The sequence below is a fragment of the Anomaloglossus baeobatrachus genome, chromosome 2 (assembly GCF_048569485.1).
Source record: "Anomaloglossus baeobatrachus isolate aAnoBae1 chromosome 2, aAnoBae1.hap1, whole genome shotgun sequence".
Classification (NCBI taxonomy): Eukaryota; Metazoa; Chordata; class Amphibia; order Anura; family Aromobatidae; genus Anomaloglossus; species Anomaloglossus baeobatrachus.
In genome coordinates, this window is record NC_134354.1 from 621,800,159 (window position 1) to 621,818,724 (window position 18,566).

General features: G+C 47.1%; 1 protein-coding gene across 5 annotated transcripts in view; it reads right to left on the reverse strand.

The window, feature by feature from the left end:
- ELF1 (E74 like ETS transcription factor 1) overlaps window positions 1-18,566 on the reverse strand; it is a 203,588-nt gene that overhangs the window by 82,500 nt on the left and 102,522 nt on the right. For 3 of the 5 annotated variants that reach the window (XM_075336846.1, XM_075336844.1, XM_075336845.1), the window contains one exon: window positions 14,856-15,019. The exons of the other annotated variants lie outside the window; for them this stretch is intronic. The gene's annotated coding sequence lies outside the window, so the exon portion shown is untranslated. The remainder of the gene's footprint in view (window positions 1-14,855; window positions 15,020-18,566) is intronic. 5 annotated transcript variants of the gene reach the window in all.

Below are 18,566 nucleotides of genomic sequence, written 5' to 3' on the forward strand. Positions count from 1 at the left end.
ATATGTCTGCATGGATTATTATCTGGAGTGCCAGCTCCTCGGTTAAGGTTTTCTCACTGAGACATTGCTCTTGCTATTTCCTGTATTATCTTTGTGTGAATCCCTTCCCAGTTATCTCCTATTTAGTTTCATCTAGGTTTGAGACGGTTTCCACATATTCTGTTATTATTTTTGATTTCTTGTGTTCCGTCATTCCTATACGACTGTTTCCATGTTCCTAGTCCTGTGTCTCTCCTTCTGTTTGTGTGCACTCCATTTATGTTTATTGTTGTTTTCTGTTGGTTTATAGCTTAGGGTACAGTTAAGGACACTAAGGGTCAGCCATTGACAAGTGGAGGCGCCATTATGTGATCTTAGGGTGCCATCCTCCACTATCGGGGAGGGACAAATTAGGGTCAGGTCTAGGCCAAGTACAATCCTCTCTTCTGGGACCTGTGAATTTCTAGTTTTACATTTTCCCTGGTTTCTCCATCCCCATGAAAGTGTTAAGGTTCAGTCTTAACATCCAGGCACTGACTGACAAGCTGTAGTGTACAAGCACAAATTTAATGCATTTATAAAAAAAGAAAAAAAAAGCTATTCTGTTACCCCAAAGTACATAAAGGAGGGCATGACGTGCCAAGAGAACTGCAACTGATGGACTTTACACATTCAGTACATATAAAATTGTATGGAAGTATTCTTACCTCTCAAAATGTATAAAGACCGATCCTTTATTTTTAAATACAATTTTCAGATTAAAAGAACCTGACAACTGATTCCTGCTACTGAAACCACGGACAACGTGAATCAGAGTCCGGCTTCGCTATTTCAGCTGGGGAGGTTTCACCACGAGCAGTTCTGGGTGCATGTTGCTAATCCCTGCCTAACCGTCCCTGTATACACTAGCATAGATAAAGATCTTTAGAAAAAGTATTTCTAAAGATCTTATATTGTATGGTAATAAGCGGATGGACTAGTCCCCTGGGCATTGCTTCCCTTGCTAGTTGCCCCCATTAGCATGTTAGTTAGTCCCTGTGGGCATGCTAACATGCTAATGAATACACAGCGTCAGAGGATGATTTTACTTACCTCTCCGCTTCCTTCGCGTCCAACGGGGGATTTCGGCTTAGTGCATGACCCCAGAGTTTGGGTCATGCGCACTTCTTCAGTTTGAAGCCAGGACGCGTACACCTGGCTTCTTAGTGCGTATGACCCAAAATCTGGGGTCATGCGCATTGAGCCGAAATCCAGCATCGGATGCAATGGCGGTGGAGGGGTGAGTGAGATCATCCTGTGACACTACGCATTCATTAGCATGATAGCACACCCACAGGGGCATACTAACATGCTAATGGGGCCGACAAGCAAGGGGAACTAACGCCCAGGGGACTAGTCCTCACGCTCATTAGTATACGATAAGATTTTTAGAAATACTGTTTCTAAAGATCTCTATCTATGCTAGTGTATACAGGAACTATTAGGCAAGGATTAGCAATATGCACCTAGAACTGCTTGTGATTCTGGGTGCATATTGGACCTGATAGGTTCCCTTTAAGAAGCCCATTCCCCAAAACTTCTTCTCACTTCCTTGGAGTGACAGACCTCTTCCTATGTACACATATACCTGTCAGGTGGGACAGGGTGGGGAGAAGCTGCAGGGGACCAGCCTCTTGGATAAGTCACTCAAGCCATTTGGTTCTTAGGCGGCCATTACATTTAGGTGATCTCTCAAGAGTAAAAAAAAACAAACATATCAGGCTGATATGAAATGATATATGAGCCAGTGTCCGATTCATAATGCTAGTGGTTCCCTTTATTACCATATATTTGTTTGATTCAGTTCTGGTGATTTTTTTTTTGAAGATATGTACAAGTAGAGAGGTACAAACAAGATAGGAGTTATCAAGATAAGAAAAGACCCATTGAAGCGCGTGGGCCAGACGAGACGGCCGTCTTCTGTTCGTTCCCTACCTCGTATTTCTGCCACAATAAATCTAGGTCCTGGGACGGGGAGTGCTGCTATTTTTTTCTCTCTTATTTTGAATTACGTTTACACTTGCAGAGTGAGCACCACCAATGCCCTACAGGTCTGGGTGAAGCCATGTCCTAACCTGGTCTCTAAAAGGGGTTCCAAAATTTGTTCTTTTTTTATCACAATTTAATATGAGTTCTAGTAGCAAAGATAAATTTATACACATATGTGTGTGTAAAAGTGCTGAGCACATTTCTAATCCTGTGATAGCTGGACCATAATATGAAACAACGGTTTATAGAGAGCACCGAGCGTCTACCTTTTCTGGTATTAATAAATCTGACACAAGGGGTTCACTTACTTAGGGTACTTTCACACTTGCGTTCAGCGGAGTCCGTCACTGTGGAGAATAGCGCAGTCCGTTAACGCACTGCGCTATTCTCCATAGACTTGTATGGACGATGCACCGTAACCCAAGTGTCAGCGTTGCATCCGCTGGACGACGCAGCGTCGTTATTTTGACGCTGCGCCGGGTGGGAGGAACACAGCATGTAACTTTTTTTGAGCAGCGCAATCCGTTGGATTTCACTGCGCATGCTCTCTCTGGCTCCCTGCACCCGTAACCAAGGTAAATATCGGGTAACCAAGCAAAGTTCTTAGCGAGGGTAAATATCGGCAAAGTGTGCAGGGAGCCCGACACTTCCCCGCTTGGCTCCGCCCCCTCCCACACTCCACTCTGCATGTATACACACACACACACACACACACACACACACACACACACACACACACACACACACTCACCTGTCCTCAGCGCCATGGCCCGCTCGGCTCCACCCACTCCTCACTCCGCCCCCCGCACACATTCTCGGCGGCTGAACGATCAGCTGATCGACCAGCAGCCGGCTATTGAGAGCGATCAGCTGATCGTTCACAATAGTCTGCTGCCGGTAAAACTGTAAAGAAGAAAATAAATTAAAAAAAAGCTTTCCGTTGTTTTATACGATCCGTAGCATCCGTTGTGCCACTATATGCAACGCATCCGTTGCATCCGTCACACAACGCAATGCTACAGAAGCCGTCCAACGCAAGTGTGAAAGTAGCCTTATGCTCAGTGGTAATCTTTTAAATGACGTTCATTAGCACCGCAGTCTTTGCACATCTGTTACGTTACTAGTGGTTCAACTGACAGGAAGCCCAGAGGCAGATATGCAATACTAGTGACAAATATTTCCTGCCTTTCCGGCATCAGTTTTGTTTCTTCATTAGTTAAAAATAATCTATGTTCATTAGAAGAAAAGACGATGAATGCTGCTGAGCTTTCCTATCAATATTATACATACAAGAGGTGGGAACTGGGAGTCCCTACTTTCACATTGTGATATATGCAAATATTATGGCCACAGACTTTGCTGTATATAGTACCTGCTGTGTGTTAAGGTCCAGTCACACTAAACAACTTACCAGCGATCCCAACAACGATAGGGATCGCTGGTAAGTTGCTAGGAGGTTGCTGGTGAGATGTCACACTGCGACGCTCCAGCGATCCCACCAGCAACCTGACCTGGCAGGGATCGCTGGAGCGTCGCTACACGAGTTGCTGGTGAGCTCACCAGCAACCAGTGACCAGCCCCCAGCGCCGCGTGGAAGATGCTGCGCTTGGTAACTAAGGTAAATATCGGGTAACCAACCCGATATTTACCTTGGTTACCAGCGCACGCAGCTACACGTGCAGAGAGCAGGGAGCAGCGCACACTGAGCGCTGGCTCCCTGCTCTCCCAGTTACAGCACACATCGGGTTAATTACCTGATGTGTGCTGCAGCTAAATGTGCACAGAGCAGGGAGCAGCGCACACCGCTTAGCGCTGGCTCCCTGCTCTCCTAGCTACAGCACACATCGGGTTAATTAACCCGATGTGTCCTGCAGCTACATGTGCACAGAGCAGGAGCCGGCACTGACAGTGAGAGCGGCGGAGGCTGGTAACAAAAGGTAAATATCGGGTAACCAAGGACAGGGCTTCTTGGTTACCCGATGTTTACTGTGGTTACCAGCCTCCGCAGAAGCCGGCTCCTGCTGCCTGCACATTTAGTTGTTGCTGTCTCGCTGTCACGCACAGCGATCTGTGCTTCACAGCGGGACAGCAACAACTAAAAAATGGCCCAGGACATTCAGCAACAACCAACGACCTCACAGCAGGGGCCAGGTTGTTGCTGGATGTCACACACAGCAACATCGCTAGCAACATCGCTGCTACGTCACAAAAGTTGTTCGTTAGCAGCGATGTTTCTAGCGATGTTGATTAGTGTGACGGGGCCTTAAGCTATACGATAAGGACAATTATTTTAATCAGATCTACTTTAGGCAAAAACTGCATTATATGCTGCTTTTTTATAAGCAATTCTAATTTATACGGCTTTTATGGGGATATAAACTCAACCCTTCTGTCGAGTGCAGTGGAGAGGGACTCTGCTGTAAACGAATACTAAATGCAAAAAGGTACTAGGCTATGTGCGCACGTTGCGTATTTACATGCAGTTACGCTGCGATCTGCACCGCAGCGTAACTGCATGCGTCCTGCGTCCCTAGCATAATCTATGAAGATTATGCAGGAGCCGTGCGCACATGGCGTATTAGAGCGCAGCGTTTCGGCTGCTGCCCGGAGCATGCATTCTAAGAAGTGACATGTCACTTCTTTTGTGCGTATTGGTTGTAATGTCGGTCTCTCTCTCTGTCTGTCTGTCGTTCTCTGTGTCTCCCTGTCAGTCGGTCTCTCTCTCTCTCTCTCTGTCGGTCTATCCCTCTCTCCCCTCTCATACTCACCGATCAGCTGCACGGCTGTCACACTGCTCCGGCGGCTTCTCCTGCTTTTGAAAATGCCGGCCGACAATTATTCAATCTCGTATTCCCTGCTTCCCCCGCCCACCGGCGCCTATGATTGGTTGCCGTGAGACAGCTGTCACTCAGCATGGGGGCGTGTCTGACTGCAACCAATCACAGTCGCCGGTGGGCAGGTCTATGTAGTGCAGTAAAATAAATAAAAAATTAAAAAAAAAACAAAAAAAAAAAAAAAAAAACGGCATGCGGTCCCCCCCAATTTTGATACCAGCCAGGGTAAAGCCACACGGCTAAAGGCTGGTATTCTCAGGATAGGGAGCCCCATGTTATGGGGTGCCCCCCAGCCTAAAAATATCAGCCAGCAGGCGCCCGGAATTGCCGCATGGATTAGATGCGACAGTCCCGGGACTGTACCCGGCTCATCCAGAACTGCCCTGGTGCGGTGGCAATCTGGGTAATAAGGAGTTAATGGCAGCAGCCCATAGCTGCCACTAAGTCCTAGTTAATCGTTGCAAGCGTCTATGAGACACCTCCAATGATTAACCTGGTGAAAGTAAATAAACACACACATACACCCGAAAAATCCTTTATTTGAAATAATAGACAAAACCCACCCTCTTTCACCACTTTATTAAAATCCCCAAACACCCCTCCAGGTCCGGCGTAATCCAGAGGTCCCGTGACACATCCAGCTCTGCTACATGAAGCTGACCGGAGCGGCAGTACAACACCGCCGCTCCTGTCCGCTCCATGCAGAAACTGAAGTGAGTCGCGCTGTCAGCGGGGACGTCACTGAGGTAATGCCGATGTGTGTGCGGTGATGATGAGGGCTGTAGTGTCGGGTTGTGTGCGGGAATGTCGGCGGTAATGTCGGGACGTGTGCGGGGACGTCGGGACGTGTGCGGGGACGTCGGGACGTGTGCGGGGACGTCGGGACGTGTGCGGGGACGTCGGGACGTGTGCGGGGACGTCGGGACGTGTGCGGGGACGTCGGGACGTGTGCGGGGACGTCGGGACGTGTGCGGGGACGTCGGGACGTGTGCGGGGACGTCGGGACGTGTGCGGGGACGTCGGGACGTGTGCGGGGACGTCGGGACGTGTGCGGGGACGTCGGGACGTGTGCGGGGACGTCGGGACGTGTGCGGGGACGTCGGGACGTGTGCGGGGACGTCGGGACGTGTGCGGGGACGTCGGGACGTGTGCGGGGACAACGGGACGTGTGCGGGGACGTCGGGACGTGTGCGGGGACGTCGGGACGTGTGCGGGGACGTCGGGACGTGTGCGGGGACGTCGGGACGTGTGCGGGGACGTCGGGACGTGTGCGGGGACGTCGGGATGTGTGCGGGGATGTCGGCGGTAATGTCGGGATGTGTGCGGGGATGTCGGGATGTGTGCGGGGATGTCGGAGGTAATGTCGGGATGTGTGCGGGGATGTCGGAGGTAATGTCGGGATGTGTGCGGGGATGTCGGGATGTGTGCGGGGATGTCGGGATGTGTGCGGGGATGTCGGAGGTAATGTCGGGATGTGTGCGGGGATGTCGGAGGTAATGTCGGGATGTGTGCGGGGATGTCGGAGGTAATGTCGGGATGTGTGCGGGGATGTCGGAGGTAATGTCGGGATGTGTGCGGGGATGTCAGGATGTGTGCGGGGATGTGTGCGGGGATGTCGGGATGTGTGCGGGGATGTCGGGATGTGTGCGGGGATGTCGGAGGTAATGTCGGGATGTGTGCGGGGATGTCGGAGGTAATGTCGGGATGTGTGCGGGGATGTCAGGATGTGTGCGGGGATGTATGCGGGGATGTCGGGATGTGTGCGGGGATGTCGGAGGTAATGTCGGGATGTGTGCGGGGATGTCGGCGGTAATGTCGGGATGTGTGCGGGGATGTCGGGATGTGTGCGGGGATGTCGGGATGTGTGCGGGGATGTCGGGATGTGTGCGGGGATGTCGGGATGTGTGCGGGGATGTCGGAGGTAATGTCGGGATGTGTGCGGGGATGTCGGAGGTAATGTCGGGATGTGTGCGGGGATGTCGGAGGTAATGTCGGGATGTGTGCGGGGATGTCAGGATGTGTGCGGGGAGGTGTGCGGGGATGTCGGGATGTGTGCGGGGATGTCGGAGGTAATGTCGGGATGTGTGCGGCAATGTAGGGATGTGTGCGGGAATGTCGGCGGTAATGTCAGGATGTGTGCGGGGACGTCGGTGGTAATGTCAGGATGTGTGCGGGGACGTCTCTCAGGCTCGGGTGGAGGACTCGAGCTGGCCGCGGGTAATCTGAGTGACGGCAGCAGTGATCGCGTGGGTCACTGCAGTCACTCAGATTTGCGGTCACAGGTGAGTCCTTCACCTGTGACCGCAAATCAAGCCGCGGCACATGGACAGAGCCGCGCGATCACAATGAAGTCAGGTGACGTTCATTCGAGTTCATTCTGATCGCGTGGCTGTCTCCCGCAGCCAGCCATGTGCTCTTTTTGACATTCCGGTCCCAGTCGGCTCTACTGCAAGTCTATGGGGATGCAGCAGAGCCAAGTGAGACCGCACTGTCAAAAATGTGCGCTCTGGATGCTTTTCCCATGGCAGTGCAAGCATCCAGAACGCATGAATTCTGCAGGAATGTGCGCACTTTGCGTTCTGCCGAATGCGTCTCAGAACGCAGCTTTTCGGCTGCGTTCTGAGATGCACATGCAGTGACTATTTTACGCTGCGTAATAGAACGCAACGTGCGCACATAGCCTTACATGGTCTCCTATTCATTTGAATGGGCCACTTGAACTACATTTTCCTCCCCTGGTGATCAATGCTGATGAGGAACCTCATTTGACCTTGCCCTAATAGGACACACTATTAATATATTAAACACAACAATACACAATCACATAGATAAAATGTCTAATGCAGAACATCTAAGTGTCCCCAAAACAACTCACATGGTGGGTCATAAAATCAGGTGTCCAGATCAGAACTGCACATCTGCAGCATCTACTGATGACTGGGAAATCTGGACAATCGCACAAGCTCCTCCAGTTTTGTACAAAAATACAAACATAGTGTTTGAGATTATTACTCTACCGAAAAGTCTCTTCTGTTTATAGATAGTCTGTGAATTCATGGATAGTTGACAACTCTGTCTTGGCTTTAAAGCCTAAGAAGGGATTTTCTACTTTTAGAAAAAAAGTGGACCTCAAAAGGGATTCCTGTATTGTAAAATAAAGGCAGATAGTGCTCACGATACCACAGTGAAGGCTCTGTACTACTGCTTTAGTCTATGCATTGGCTGTAGTTGTGATGTCACATCGACAGTCCACATCATCGCTGCAGCCAATCAGAGTTCAGCAGCTTGTACCACCTACAATGGAAGAGTTGCTGAGCCCTGTGATGTGAACTGTCAACGTGATGTCACCAGAGCAGCAGCGAAGAGATTGTGCATGAGATCTGGCTTTCGTATTTCACATTACAAGAATTTTTGGGGGTCCATTTTTTGAAAAGTATAAAACCCTTTAAAGGGTGGTGCTTCAGCATATCTGATTTCTCAAAACTGCTGACAGCCCTATAGAGTAGAGATGAGCGAACCCATGAAAGTTCGGTTTGGCGCATTCAGCCGGACTTCAGGTGAAGTCCGGGTCCCAAACCAAATTTTATCTAAACTACATTTGAAGTCACTAATTGGGTAGTTCAGGTGTCCGGTCACATGCAGCCACATGAACGCCACAACTGTCACTCAAGAGCAGAGGGCAACATGGAAATTAGTGCAGCGAGGCTCCATAGGAGGAGACTGGCCACTTTCAGTGGCTGCACTGAGAGATTAAAACTTGGAAGTCTCCATTAGGCGGCTTTCACACTACATTTTTTTAACATGCGTCATGAACGTTTTTTTAACGCAAAAACAGATCCAGTGCAAATGCGTTTTCATTTCAATGCATTTGCAATGGACTCACGTCAACATGCGTTTGCGTGCGTTATAGTGAGGATCCAGCGACTTGCAGTTTTTTAACTTTTTCAAAAACGCTACTTGTAGTGTTTTTCAGCTGCGTCCAAATACGGTTTTTCACTGGATCCTGACTATACTGCACACAAACGCATGTGAACGCTGGCATGCTGATAGACAGGATCCTGCTTGCTCTACTGAGCATGCCCAGAAACCAGCCTGGCGTGATCAGTCTCTCTCTCCCCCTCCCTCTCTCTCCCGCCTGAGAGCGGCGGACGCTCATAACCAAGGTAAATATCGGGTAACCAAGCAAAGCGCTTCACTTAGTTATCCGATGTTTGCTTTGGTTACGTGTGCAGGGAGCAGGCAGCCCGGCTCCTAGCAGCTACGGACGCTCGTAACCAAGGTAAATATCGGGTATCCAAGCAAAGCACTTTGCTTAGTTACCCGATGTTTACCTTGGTTACCAGCGTCTGCAGCTGTCAGATGCCGGTTCCCAGTCTATCACGTTCAGTTCCCCTCACTCCCGATCACATGACTTCAATGCCCGCCCATAAACTTCAAGTGGCAGGATCCTACAAAATAACACTTGCGTTTGCATGCGTTTTTCTTTGTATAAACAGGATCCACTTTTACAGCAAAAAAACGTTCATGACGCATTTTAAAAAAACGTAGTGTGAAAGCAGCCTTATAAAACCTGCATGACCATGCACATAGGCTTCTCACCTGCTTTCCCTCACCTATATTGCAATGTCAGCAGATTTGAGGGGGGTCAAATACAGACTCCCTTTAAAATAAGAAGTTTTGCTGCTGTCATCATCAAGCTCATATCAGGCTGTTAACCATAAACTTAATGTTTCTATGCTGACTCAAGACCATTATCAAAGATGGCATTCATATCTGGCCAGACAGACTCATGAAGGATGAGAACACTAATGAAAGCGCCATTCAGTGATCTCACCACTGTCACATGTTTATGAGAGCCAGCATGTAATCTAGCTGGAAATGATACATGGCCCCCTCCCACCACACTGGGCTAACTGCTCTGTTTCCATAAGAAATGAGGGAGTTCAGCAAACAAACACAAATCAGTCAAGAGTGTCTATATAAAAAGAAGAAGAGAAACAATAAGTAAGGCACAAGACACTGACTGCAAGACCAGCAAAACCTGGGAGGCATGGTGGGGGAGGGTGCTAAATGCTCCGCTAGTTGTAGGCATATTGAAACTTTAGTAAGCTGTAGACCTCATTTTTGAGACCAAATCTGTAATGTGATAAAAGTCTCCCAACCCTCCACTGACAAATGATTTTGGGGGAGTTAAGCATGGGGCAGGTTCAATTCACATGCCTGATCCTTTTGTACTCCCTGTATCTAGGCAGCCACACCTTCCCTTGACCCATCCTGCACAAAATAGTACACACCAGTCTCCAATCTCCTCTTCATCTCTAAACTGTTGTAGCGCCTGGTCTGTTCCTACCTCACCCGCCACCTCTCCACTCACTCTTCTAGATCCTCTACAATCTGGCTTCCGCCCCTATACTAAACATAAACTGCCCTCGTCAAAGTGACCAATGACCTTCTGACAGCAAAACGTAACGGTGACTACTCTCTGCAGCCTTCGACACTGTTGACCACCATCTCCTTCTCTCTATGCTCCATTCAATTGGCCTAAAGGACATTGTGCTCTCCTGGTTCACTGCCTGTCTCTCTGGCCGCCATTTACTGGCTCCACATCTTCTACTCTTCCTGTCACTGTTGTGGTGCCTCAAGGTTCAGTCTTTGGCCCTCTTCTCTTCACCCTCTACACTGCTCAATTGGACACACCATCAGCAGATTTGGCTTCCAGTACCATCTTTATGTGGATGACACAACTATACACCTCATCCCCTGAGCTCACCCCCGCTGTACTACAGAACACCAGTGACTGTCTGCAGTTTCCAATATCACGTCTGCTCTCTATCTGAAACTTAACCTTTCCAAAACTGAACTACTTCTATTCCCTCAGTCTTCTAACCTCCCTAAACCTGACATCTCCCTCTCTGTGTGCGGCACCCCGATAACTCCTAGGCCGCTGGCTCCATGTCTGGGTGTTATACTTTACACAGCTCTCTCCTTCACCTCCTATCTACAATCTCTTGCCCGCTCCTGTCGCTTGCACCTCAAAAATAATTTTTTTTTTTTTTTTTACAAACGCAGTGTTTACAGTTTAGAGGGTACGTTCTTTTCCGCACTGTTATGAACGCAACGTGCGCACATACCCTTTGACTATAGCCATGAGATGTTTAATAGCAAGGAGCTGGAGAACTGGCTCAATCTCCTTCGCTCAGAGAGTTGCATTCTCAGGTGGAGGACATTCGATGTATGGCGCACCTCACAGCTTTAAAGGGAACCTGTTAGATGCACTATGCACCCAGAACCACGAGCAGTTCTGGGTGCCTAATGCTAATCCCTGCCAAAGATATATTTTTTTTTATTTCAGCAATCAAACGCGTTTCAGAGACAAGGACCGTCTCCTTCTTCAGGGAAAAAAGAAATCAACTTGGTCTCTTTTTCCCTGAAAAAGGAGACGGTCCTTGTCTCTGAAACGCGTTGGATTGCTGAAATAAAAAAGAAAATCTTTTCATTATCCTGATACCAGTGGTTTTTTAGCGCAGCATATACCCGTTTTCCTCTATGCACTTATTTTACAGCATGCTAACATGGAATCTGTGGGATGTAAACAGGGTTCACATGGTTTAATAAGGGTAATTATGCAGCAAACTGTACCATCTATCCCCTGGGTCCTTTCCTCTTTCCATCCCTCATTGTCATTTTTATTTGTTTTCATTGTATTAGTTACATAGATTGCATTGAATGTCTGTGTGCATTCTATTTTTAGTGTGATTCAACTCTGTAAGCTTTTGTTGAAAAGTCAATAAATATTCAATTACAAAAAAAAAAGCCCCTCCCGGACTTGTACATGTCTGTTTGGTAGTAGGACACAGGAAATGTGACAGCTTTCCGTAGACAGACCCGGCCATGTGACTTGAAACCAAAGTGTATCTTTCAACTTTTGTCATGGAAATCTTTCACAATCAGATAACAAACCAGTACACTGACACTGCCCCCGCAATAATAAGCCTTCGTAGCAAACTTCATTTTAGCACTTAGTTGCTGTTATTTTTACACTATACAAAAAAAGTAAAATGTACATTTCGCCTGGACACCAAGTGAAGAAAGTGGAGAAAATTACATAAAAACAATTCACCAATATACTTTCTATGGGAGACATCCTCTTTATAAGCTGGAAAACTGCAATACAGTAGGGGGGGGGAAAAAGTATTTGATCCCTTGCTGATTTTGTAAGTTTGCCCACTGACGAAAAATTTTAAGGGTAGGTTAATTATAACAGTGAGAGATAGAATATAAAAAATAAACTACAGAAAGTCACATTGTATAAATTTATTTGGATTTTGCAGAGAGAAATAAGTATTTGTTCCCCTACCAACCATTAAACGTTCTGGCTCCTACAGACCTGTTAGACACTCCTAATCAACTCCTAGACCTGCACAAGGCTGGAATGGACTACAAAACCATAGGTAAGACGCTGGGTGAGAAGGAGACAACTTCTTGTTGGTGCAATAGTAAGAAAAAGGAAAAAATACAAAATGAGTGTTAATTGACATCGATCTGGGGCTCTATGCTAAACATCACCTCGTGGGATATCCAGGATCATGAGGAAGGTGAGAGATTAGCCTAAAACTACACAGGGAGAACTTGTCAATGATCTCAACGCAGCTGGGACCACTGCCACCAAGAAAACCATTGGTAACACATTACGCTGTAATGTGTTAAAATCCTGCAGTGCCCGCAAAGTTCCACTACTCAAGAAGGCACATGTGCAGGCCCGTCTGAAGTTTGCCAATGAACACCTGGATGATTTTGAGAGTGTTTGTGAGAAGGTGCTGTGGTCAGATGAGACAAAAATTGAGCGCTCTGGCCTGGCTCAGGCATGTTTGGAGGAAGAGAAATGCTGCCTATGACCCAAAGAACAACATCCCCACTGTCAAGCATAGAGGTGAAAATATTATGTTTTGGGAGTGCTTCTCTGCTAAGGGCACAGGACTACTTCACCGCATCAATGGAACAATGGATGGAGCAGTGTACTGTACAATACTGAATGACAACCTCCTTCCCTCCCCCAGGACATTAAAAATGGGCCATGGCTGGGTCTTCCAGCATGGCAATAACCCAAAACATACAAGCAAGGCAACAAAGGAGTGGCTCAAAAAGAAGCACATTAAGGTCATGAAGTGGCCTAGCCAGTCTCCAGACCTTAATCTCATAGAAAACTTATGAAGGGAGCTGAAGGTCCGAGTCACCAAGCAACAGCCTCAAAATCTTAATGATTTAGAGATGATCTGCAAAGAGGAGTGGAGCAAAATTCCTCCTGACATGTGCGCAAACCTCATCATCAACTACAAAAAAAAAACCAAAAACGTCTGACTGCTGTGCTTGCCAACAAGGGTTTTGCCACCAAGTATTAAGTCTTGTTTGCCAGAGAGATCAAATACTTCTCTCTGCAAAATGCAAATACATTCCTATAATTTATACAATGATTTTCTGGGTTTTATTTTCGATATTCTCTCACTGGTAAAATTAACCTATCCTTAAAATTATAGACTATTCTTTGTCAGTGGGTAAACTTACAAAATCAGCAAGGGATCAAATACCGTATTTTTCGTTTTATAAGACGCACCGGATTATAAGATGCACCCCAAATTTGGAGGGAAAAAAAAGGTAAAAAAAAAAAATGGGGTCCGTTTATAATCTGGTGGTGTCTTACTAGGGAGGGGGGCCTGCAGAGGAGCGGGAGTCACAGAAGGCAGGGGCGGTACTGGAGTACTACGGGTGCTGCTCTGCTCTGTGAAGGGCCGGCGACGCCGCTCTGCTCTGTGCAGGGCCGTTGTCGCTCTGCTCTGTGCAGGGCCGGCGACCCCGCTCTGCTCTGTGCAGGGCTGGTGATGGAGCAGCCGAGCAGAACGGAGCAGCCGTGCACAGTAGTGATGTGTCGGTCGCGAACGATCCGACACAAAGATCCGGCTCCCAGCAGTGACTGACAGGAGCCGGATCACCAAAGTGAGCCACTAAAATCTCTAAACGGCTCTTTTCGCTGCTGAAACCCCGCCCACCTGCATCTAAACCCCGCCCACTCCGCGATCTAATTGGTCCCTTGTAAGTGGGCGGGGTTTCAGCGGCGTCACTATAATCTTAAATATGTGTTCACCTTGGTGTGAACACATATTTAATAAGGAGCAGAGAACGATCCGAATGAGCCGGCTCTTTTTGGTGAGCGGAGCCATGGGATCTAGTGCACAGAGCAGTCGAGCAGGATGGAGCAGCCGCGCACAGAGCAGCCGAGCAGGACAGAGCAGCCGAGCAGGACGGAGCAGCCGTGCACAGAGCAGCCGAGCAGGACGGAGCAGCCGTGCACAGAGCAGCCAAACATAACAGAGCGGCGTGGCCCGATCCAGAACAGCGTTGCACAGACCAGTAGCGCTGTCAGCACAGTGCACTGCTCGGAGCATCTCCCTGCCTCCTTTGACCCCTCTGCACAACCACCCGGTAAGCTACATTCGGATTTTAAGACGCACCCCTCATTTTCCTCCCAAAGTTTTGGGCGGAAAAATGCGTCTTATCCGAAAAATACGGTAATTATTTCCCCCACTGTAACAGCTCACACCCCCGGAGAGGAAGTCAAATTGCCTGCATGGCTGCAGTAAATATTGGTGATCATATATTTCTATTTGACTGTTATTGTTTATTTTTTATTTTAAACTGAAGGAAAACTTTATTTTTTTTACACTGTCACTTATCAATACAACAGGTAAAAATGAATGAATGCCGGATGTTTTCTATTTTTCATCAATTTCTTAATGGATCCCAGATTTGGATCCACGAAACAGAGGTGACGCATTGATTTAAGAAAAAAAACAATAACAATGTAACTTGTTCTAGTAAATATTATAGGTTAGTTTTAAAAACAGAAAAGGTCATGGATGAGAAAACCTGATGTTTTAAAGTGCTGTCCTCTTTTAGGACACTTTATGCAATATGCTGTGATAATTATAAAAGGAAAAACAAAACTAAAGTATTACTTACCCTCCTCGGGTGACTCTCCACCACCTCTCCAGTCTCTGCCAATCACGGAGCTCAGTAGTCTACACCGGCAGAACCGCTGTGCTCAATAACTGGCTGCAGAGCGATCAATGTGACATTACCAGTGCAGCCAAACAACAGAAACTCGGGTAGAGACACAGCTGGACCTGGGGAGGATAGGGAATACTCAGTTTTTGTTTTATGTTATTTTTATAACTGTCACACATACAGCATAAAGTTTTCTAAAAGATAGCTATATCTTTATATTCATTTGAGCATATACATTTACTATGGAAAAGCATCATGAATTAATGGAGAAGTTCATGTAAACTAATAACCAACAATCTAATGACTATTTCCCAAACCCAAAATCTTGCATTACTTTGTGTCAGTGACAGGTCCCCCCTTAAAAGATACCAGTGCCATGTCATATATGTGATAAATAAATGCTTTCAGGTGGTTTATATATAGACTTTGTATCACTAAAACAGTTTGTCATGGAAAATATGACAGTATGAAACCCTTTCTAAGTTATACAAGCAAATTAGGTCATCAATTGTTTCGACCAAAGGTTACATTCTCCGCATACAGCTCTACAAACACTATCTGTAGTTACAACACTGTGGAGTGTACTTTAGGTAAATATGAAAGGTGTTATTTTCTGTGACTGAAGAAGAAAAGGGGCAAGAAAGACCTGGTTTAAAAGGGGCTTTGTAGGAATTGAATATGGGCCATCCTATACTAAAGACCTCTGCTGATCAAAACAAAGACAATATTTACACAGACACAGCACCATAAACACTTGTGTGGCTGTGCCTGGTTCTGTACCTTTGTCCCATTTACTTGAATGGGAATGAATTGCAGCATCAGGCACAGTCATTAATAGAGAAACACGAGTTTTTGCAGTGCAAAGAATACATAATTTATTTAGTGAATATGGTGACAAAGGCTTGAAAGAGTTAAAATGAACACTAAAAGCCGGATCAAAAAATTAGGTTTTACATGTACCGAATATAGTAGGTCCAATACATCCATAAGAAATGTCCCTCTGTTTACAACATAAAGGTATACAAAACCATATTCATATATAATCCAGAGGGAACATTAGTATACCCAAATCAATAATGGCTGTATCAGGGCCAATGGCAGGCAAGAGGGCATAAGGTCAGATAGATGGGTCCAGTACACCCCCAGGAAATGTCCCTCTGTTCACAAAATATCGGTAAAAGTGCACAAAAACATGTTCACATATAATACAGAGGGAACATTATTATACTCAAATAAAGAGTGGATGTACCGGAACCCATGACAATTGCAGGAGCATGCAGTTAGATCATTCAATCATTAGCATTCCTAGTAAGTCCAGGGTTTTGGCGAGCGCAATGCAGGAAATATCCAGCCACAACTCACACCCCTTATCTGCCAGGCCCACGTCCGATAACAAGTGTGGTAGTGAAGATTTGGATCCGGGAAAGAGGCCCCAAATAGCCCAACGTACGTTTCGATGAAGGTATTCAATCTTCTTCAGGGGATGGGATGCCATGAGGTACGTAGCGAGATGCTGGTTTTTAAATGGTGGCGGTGTCTTTCCGATCCCGGAAATCACGTAGTGGCGCATGCGCAGATCCGCCCGCGAAGTCTCGCGTGATGCACCGCCGTCACATCATCCCGCGCATGCGCGGGAGCGGGGACGCGTCACCATAGCTCCCGCGCATGCGCCCGACACCAGACGGCGGTGACAATCACGGAGACACAGGCAGGGGGACCCGGACATGCGCGCATGAGGACCGGGAAAGGAAGGAGGGTACATACATCAAAACATTATATTACAGGCCACCGATGACAAGGTTTTCCAGAGGGGTCCATAATAACATCATTAGGTGGATAAGGTGCCTATATGGAAAAAACCAAATAAAACCAGCATTAAAAGATGGGACCATAAGAACAGTTAAAAAGGGGGTTAAAAGTCATATTAACAATGACAAGAATTGCAGTAAGGCAAAAGGTGGTCACTCGGAAAATACCAAAACCCACCAAAATAAGAGAATTTTACACCTAGTTTTTTATTTATAACGGTGTTATAGAAAGGAAGCGTAACTGATGGACTCATTAAGTCCCTGGGGGGCCATAGTATCAAGAGTAAGAATCCATTTCACTTCACATTGTGCCAAGCGCTTTTTAAGATCACCACCCCTGATCCCCCCATTTATCATATCAATACCTCTGACTTTCAACTGGGAAGGGTCACAGGAGTGGTGAGTCCTAAAATGCCTTGGCAAGGTTTTCAGAAGTGTATCATCAGTTACCGTCCTGGCTGCGGAAATGTCCCCACATGTTCTCTAACCCTGATGCGGAGCTCACGTGAGGTGAGCCCCACATATATCAGGGGACAGGTGCAGGTTGCGAAATACACCACGTGTGTAGAACCACACGTGATGTATTGCCGGATATTATAATTTTTCCTGCCATCTGAGGAACAGAACTGTGTACTACGGAGGACATTGCCGCAGGCCAGGCAATGCCCACAGGGAAAACATCCTTGCAATGGACCCCGTGAACCGAAGATGTTGGGTGTAGGGGGGACATAATGACTTCGTACCAAAAAATCTTTCAGATTTTTAGCACGTCTAGATGTCATTAATGGCCGATCAGTGAGGTTCTGTGCCAGCACCGGATCGGTTAGTAACACCGGCCAGTGTTTCCTCATGATGTCCCGCATAGTATCCCATTTTTCATTATAAGTCCCTATGAACCTTACTGAAGGATCAAAGGAGTCCTGTTTCTTGGGGACGTGGGCAAGTAATTGTGCTCTAGGGGTCTTCTTGGCCCTGTTGTACCCAAATTTGATGTTCCTATAGCTGTAACCCCTATCAGAGAAACGGGCCCTGAGATCGGATGACTGAATTTCAAATTTACTGTCAGAAGAGCATATCCGCCTCATTCTCAGAAATTGTCCGGTGGGGATGGCACGAATAGTAGATGGATTATGGGCAGATGAAGCGTGTAGCAACGCGTTGACGGACGTCTTCTTGCGAAAAACGTCCGTCTGGATTGACCCCCTGTCGTCAACCGTTATTTCGACGTCCAGGAAGTCAATCACGCGAGTGCTACACTTATATGTAAGTTTGATGTTAAACTTATTTCTATTCAACTGCCCCATGAACCGATCAAGCTGCTCCGCCGGGCCCTGCCACACAAAAAGAATATCATCAATAAAACGATACCAGCACTGCACATGGGCCGATGCCCCCACGCCTCCGTCACCAAAAACCAACCTCTCCCAATATCCAAGGAAGAGGCAGGCGTACGAAGGCGCGCAGGCCGCACCCATGGCAGTGCCGCGTCGCTGTAAATAAAAATAATCTTTAAAAACAAAAAAGTTGTGTGTCAGGACGAAGCGGAGCAGCTCCAAAATCAGTTCACCCATTTCATCATCCCGACCAGACATCTCCAAGAAAAAGCGGACTGCTCTTAGCCCATCCTCGTGTGCAATACAGGTGTATAGGCCTTCCACGTCTGCGGTGACGATGGTCATATCGTCATCTAAAAAGATACCGTCAATTCGCCTTAGGACGTCCGTCGTGTCACGGACATATGAGGGTAGTGTCTCAACCATTGGCTGAAGATAGTAATCAATGAATTTACATATAGGGTCACACATCCCCTCAATGCCTGACACGATCGGACGTCCAGGCGGATTGACAGCATCTTTGT